Source organism: Xenopus laevis, chromosome 5L (genome assembly GCF_017654675.1).
Source record: "Xenopus laevis strain J_2021 chromosome 5L, Xenopus_laevis_v10.1, whole genome shotgun sequence".
Classification (NCBI taxonomy): domain Eukaryota; kingdom Metazoa; phylum Chordata; class Amphibia; order Anura; family Pipidae; genus Xenopus; species Xenopus laevis.
This window is the reverse complement of record NC_054379.1, coordinates 63,326,902-63,333,529: the sequence shown is the minus strand read 5'-3', so window position 1 is coordinate 63,333,529 and position 6,628 is coordinate 63,326,902. Positions and strand designations below refer to the sequence as shown.

Sequence of the window (6,628 nt, the reverse complement as noted above, 5' to 3'; positions counted from 1 at the left end):
GTTGATGTATTTTCAGCAGCCCAGGCTAATTTCAGGCAATAAGTCCTGGAGGCTTTCAACTGTATAATAAAAAATTTGCATTAATCCCTCCCTTTGTTATTTAAGCTTTGGTATTTCCCACTGCCATGGAGGATCAGGAAAACAGAAAATTTAAAGCCATACTTAGCAAAATTTTCCTTTCCTGATACTTAACATGGCAGTGGTCACGATCCCTCCCCAGGTTATTCCTCCAACTCCAACAGTATAATAAAGACGAGGTGGGAATCTTGGGGGGAAAATTTTATTTGCTTGCTATTTCCTGTCCTCACGATTCAGTGGGTGTTAACCCATGAGTGACCAATGCCATGTTACGTATCAGGAAATTAAAATTTTGGTAAGTATGGCTTTAAATTTTCTTTTAGTAGCAATTTTATTTATTGTTCTAACATCACCCAGGACACATTGTTTTCTTGGTATATTAAGCCCCAACCAGACAAATTGTTATTATTTATTGTCTAGTAGACTAATATGTACTTAATATATTACTGTTCATGCCAGGGCAAATCATTTGATAAAGGACCAGATTCAATTCACTAAAAAAAAGCAATCTCATGGTTTATCATGTGAAAAGTCATGGACGAGATTCAATTCGAGGAGAAATTTTTTTTCTTCATTAAAGGGGCTACCTCCAGATCTCGGCACTTCAAAATGGGGTGCATAGGCCAGCAAAACACAATGTACAATGAGATGTCCCATTATGGATTTTTTTTGCTTTTTGTACACAGAATTCTTTTTTTTTATAACTTTCTTTTTATTAAGATTTTTCAAGAAAATACATTTCCATACAAAACATTGCAAAAATAAAGATAATACAAAAACAAAAGTTGTCCAGTGGGCAAGAGGTAAACATATACAGGTACATCAGAGTAATATAATGAACACCCACCAAACATTTCCATGAAACTTACATAAAAATTAACAGTGGGGCACAAAGTGTTCAGTAATAAAGGTAAACCTAGAGAGAACTCTATTGCTTTATGAAAGAGGCAAATCGCAGAAGCTCCAATCCGTGGCTATATCTCCTCGTATCCCCCTCGGGCACAGTGAGTTCATAGGCACCCTGACCCCAATACGTTCCAACCCCACCAATTCTCCTACCATAGGAGATCAGTCCAATGGTCTGGATACAAGATATAGTAGCCGCCCAGCGCTCCAGACTAAGTCACCTGCAGTGGTCCCCCCAGTTGGGCTGTGTCCCAGCTACACCAAATTTTGTTAAAGTTACCAATAGTATCATTTCGAAGGGCAGTCAGCTGTTCCATCCTCCTAATATACCGAACTCTCTCCAGGAGGTCCGCCTCCATCGGAGGGAGGGTATTTTTCCATTTCCCCGCTATAGTACATCTGGCAGCTGTTAAGATGGAGTTGGCTAGCTTTTGGGTTGGAGTATTTATAGTAGGAATTCTCTTCCCCAGTACCAATAGCAAAGGGTCTAGTGGAATATCAATCAATAACACTTTAAGCAAACATCGTGTCACTCCCCCCCAAAATGGCTTGATAACTGGACATGTCCAGAATATATGCAGTAATGTGCCTTCCTGACCACACCCCCTCCAACAATGAGATGAAACAGACTGTGGGAACCATTTATGCAATAAAGAAGGAGTCCCATTAATATTTTGTAGATGTTTTCCTTCAGGGTGACACATATAGGTGTTTTTGTAGCATTTTCCCATATATTATACCAAGTATCCAAGTTTATGGGTTGACCCAAGGCTGTACACAGAATTCTTCTTTGCAAATCACCCCTTCTACTTCCAAGAGTGTGATGTGTGCCCACATATGCCAACCTTTATATGCTAAAAGCTAACCAGTAAATATATACTATATCAAAGCTTCATTGAAAATTTGTTGTCTGTCTGGTTGGAAGCAAGGCAGAAAATGTATAAAAAAGAAAGGTGATGAAGAGCTTAACCTACAATTTACATTGACATGTATCTATAAAGAGATTGTGTTTTAGGATTTGCAGATCATATATGGATATGCTTGTGTATGGTGCATATTGTAGAAATATCAATACGTACATATTGAAATAAGATGGTAAAAAATTATACAAGTTAATAATGTGGTCCTTGCTGTGTAATTTAATTATAGGTGTACTAGAAATAAAGACACTAAATGGATATCTGATAATACCATCATAACCATTTAAGCCTGTCTAGGTTTCTTGCCTAACAAATAACTTTAATACTCCTATGCTCCTATACCTATACAGTAAAATGTACAATGCCACGCAATATGTTGGCGCTATATAAATACATGTTAATAATAATATACCAAAAAATCCAATTTACAATAAAATTGTAGTACAAAGATACATTTTATATAACTGATCACACAGGGCATACTCAGCACAGCAACTTGGGAAAGGATTTACTTGTGAATCACTCAAGGATAATACAGAGCACATTTAACAGTGTGCAAGATCAAAATCAATATTGTGGAGAGAGAAAAAAAACAACAGATTGCAGTAATACAACAGCAAAGATAATTGCAATCATACATTAACAATATTCACAGCGCCACCTTGTGACCATTTTAATACTCCAGTGTTTAAGCATGAATGCTGTTGCTTGTATTCCAACAAGTTCATGTATATAAATGACCAGCACTGAATTGAAGAGTCTGCTGCTCTGAAAATACAATGTTCCTTATTATACATTATTGGTAAAATTGTATTTTCTGGTGTACTTAAAGGCATAAAGGGAAAACATATTTTTTTTCAAAAAGCATCAGTTAATAGTGCTGCTCCAGTAGATTTCTTCACTGAAATCCATTTTTCAAAAGAGCAAAAAGATTGTTTTATATTTAATTTTTAAATCTGACATGGGGCTAGACATACAGTATTGTCAGTTTCCCAGGAGCCCCCAGTGATGTGAATTGTGCTCTGATAAACTTCAATCACTCTATACTCCTGTACTGCAAGTTTGAGTGATATCCCCCCTCCCCTCCAGCAGCCCATCAACAGAACAATGGGAACCAGTTAGCATCTCGATGGTAGATGTAAGAACTTTATAGTGAAAATCCAGGCCCCACTTCACACCTTCAGTTACATTGAGTAGAAGAAAAAATAGTCAGTCAGAAAGCAGTTCCATAGTGTGGCACTGGCTTTTTCTGAAAGCAAATGACCAGGCAAAATGACCTGAGATGGCTGCATACACACCAATATTACAATTAAAAAATACACTTATTGGTTCAGGAATTAAATTGTATATGGTAGAGAGAATTATTTGCAGTGCAAACAGTGTAATTTAGAAATATAAACGACTCCATAAAAATTTGCTTTAACTTTTAATATGTTATAGAATTGCAATTGATCCAATTTTTAATTTTTTTAATTATTTGCTTTCCTCTTCTGATGCTTTCCATCTTTCAAATTGGGGTCACTGATCCAAAAACCTATTGCTCTTTGAGGCTAAAATGCTTAAAATTGTTACTATTAATTACTTCTTAATCAGATTTTCTCCTATTCATATGCCAGTATCTCATTCACTGGCATATGACTGCCTGATTGATATGGTAATCTGGACCCAAGAGCCAGATAGCTGCTAAAATCCCAAACTAAAGTGCTGCTGAACAAAAAGCTAAATGATTAAAAATAAACACAAATAACAGAAAACGAACATCAATTGCAAATTGTTTCAGAATAGCAAACATAATTTCTGCAATATAATAAGCTATATAACTAAGATATATATTTTGTGAATAACTGTTTAAAGAGATACTGACACCAGAAAATAACCTTTTTTATATCCATCATAACATTATCTTTGAATGCTATTTATAATTTTGCCATAAAAGATTTGCCTGATACATTTACATTACCTTTGGTGACCCCATGTTCCTCTATGAGGGGGCTGCCATATTTGTGCAGCAGTAGTCTTAGAACTCTGACATATTGAGATGGGACAGCCAGGTTGGCAAAACAGTCAGGTTTAGGAACTTCAAGTAATAATTACTTACAAAAGCAGAACTATCAACAAAAAACGATCAAGGTATGTAACTTTTAATGTAGATTAATAGTTTGAAAAGAAAATTTTTAGTGTCAGTATCACTTTAAGAATGTTACATTGTAAATGAAGAGCCACCTTCTGTGACATAGACTTCACTTGTTCTCCTGGAGGTGTAAATTTCAGATGTTGCTCGGGAAATGCGATTACCTACCATATACTGTTTGCTTATACACCATAGATCTTGCATTATTTTTATAAAGTAATTTCTAAATTTCACCCCAACAAATGCATAGACCACAGGATTGAGGCAGCAGTGAAAAAAGGCCAGAGTTTCAGTGATAAAAAATGCATAGGCATAGTTAATTTTTTCTGAGCATTGCCTGTCTGTACGCCCCAGCTGTGTAGCTTTAATTAAAAGGAGAAAATTATATGGTACCTGGCAGACTAAGAATACAGCCACCACAGCAACTATGACACGTATTGCCTTGTGCCTTTGAGAATTATGTGCCTGCAGAAGTGTCATGATTATACATAAGTAACAAAAAAACATTACGAAAAAAGGAATACAAAAGCCTAGGGTAATTTGCACAATTATAACTGCTAGCTTCCACTTTAATTGCGGTTTTATCTTCTGGGTAACTTGCTTCACAAACAAATCTCTCGTTATGCTTATAACACTTACTGAAAGAATACGTTAGACTGGAAAGGCAAGCAGACATGATCCACACAAACAGACAAATCACTCTTTTGTATGCCATAGTGGCTGTGATGAACCGAAATGATTTAGTAACCTGGACAATTGCAACATAGCGATCAAAGCCAACACATGCCAACAACAGCATGCTGCATGTAAAATTGATGGCATAGATAAATAAATTTGCACATGAAATCCTTGAAAATCCACTCTTCTTTTTTATCAAAAAGGAGAGTGGATTTTCAAGGATTTCATGTGCAAATTTATTTCTCTATGCCATCAATTTTACATGCAGCATGCTGTTGTTGGCATACAAACCAGAATGGGAGTGTAAAAACTGGTCTCCCATACAGACCAGAATGGGAGTGTAAAAACAAATAGTATGTCAGCTACTGCCATGTTCAAAAGGTACACATCTGTCATAGATTTTGTTCTCTTATAGTACCTGAAAGTTATAATAACCAATAGGTTGCCTACAAGTCCAACGGCAAAAATCAGGGCAAGTACAACAGGTGCAAACTTTTTCTTAAACTGTCTGACATCATCCAAGTTGCAAACTTTGCCATCATCTTCTGAGATATCAGTGAAGTTGAAGACTGTTGTAGAGGAAACTTCCATTTTTCTCTCTGAAGGTTTCTTGGTCTGTTAAAAGAATAAATGAGATTCCATATATTTATGAAGCTATCATATACAGTATAATCGGACATTTCTGTCCAGTTATTTATTTATAGAGTCACTGAAAAGACTTTAGACCTTGCCTGCACTTGCCTGCCTGCTTCCAGCCCCTTGCTCTCTTATTTCCCTAACCCTTGCATGTCTAATATATAAATTGATCTTTATATTTTTAGTTTTCTTAAAATATTACTCGGAAGGAGTAATCTCTGTGTGGCCCCTGGGCCCCACCAAATAAAAATTAATCAAAATTCCCAGTAAAGGTACAACACATAATAATACATTAATATGTTAAAGTGGCGGTTCACCTTTAAGTTAACATTTAGGGGCACATTTACTTAGCGTCGAATATCGAGGGTTAATTAACCCTCGATATTCGACCGTTGAAGTAAAATCCTTCGACTTCGAATATCGAAGTCGAAGGATTTACCACATTTCCTGCGATCGAACGATCGAAGGAAAAATCGTTCGATCGAATGATTAAATCCTTCAAATCGAACGATTCGAAAGATTTTAATCCATCGATCGAACGATTTTCCTTCAATCCCAAATTGGCTAGAAAGCCTATGGGGACCTTCCCCCTAGGCTAACATTGATGCTCGGTAGGTTTTAGGTGGCGAAGTAGGTGGTCAAAGTTTTTTTAAAGAGACAGTACTTCGACTATCGAATGGTTGAATAGTCGAACGATTTTTAGTTCGAATCGTTCGACTCAAAGTCGAAGGCCGAAGTAGCCAATTCAATGGTTGAAGTAGCCAAAAATATACTTCAAAATTCGAAGTATTTTTTATTCTAATCCTTCACTCGAGCTAAGTAAATGTGTCCCTTAGTATGTTATAGAAAGGTTAATTTTAAGGAACTTTCAATTGGCCTTCATTTTTTCTTTTTTATGGTTTTTAAATTATTTGCTATATAAAAAAAACAAATGCTCTGTAAGGCTAAAAATATATTGTTATTGCTACTTTTTATGACTCATCTTTATATTTGGGCCCTCTCCTATTCATTTTCCAGTCTCTCATTCAAATAAATGCATGGTTGCTAGGGTAATTTGGAACCTTTTAACTAGATTGCTGAAGCTGGAACCTGGAAAGCTGCTGAATAAAAATTTAAATAAAGTAAAAACCACAAGTAATAAAAAATGAATAAAATTGCAAATAATATTAGAATATCACTCTCTACATCATATTAAGTTAAATTTAACTAAGTTTAAAATGAACAACCCCTTTAATAATTTGTCTGTCACAAGCATGTTTGATCGTCCCGTATAAAGCAG

General features: G+C 35.7%; 1 pseudogene; it reads right to left on the bottom strand.

Moving 5' to 3' along the window:
• Positions 1-4,043: 4,043 nt before the first annotated feature.
• Positions 4,044-5,317, bottom strand: LOC108716150 (annotated as a pseudogene).
• Between the last annotated feature and the right edge of the window lie 1,311 nt (positions 5,318-6,628).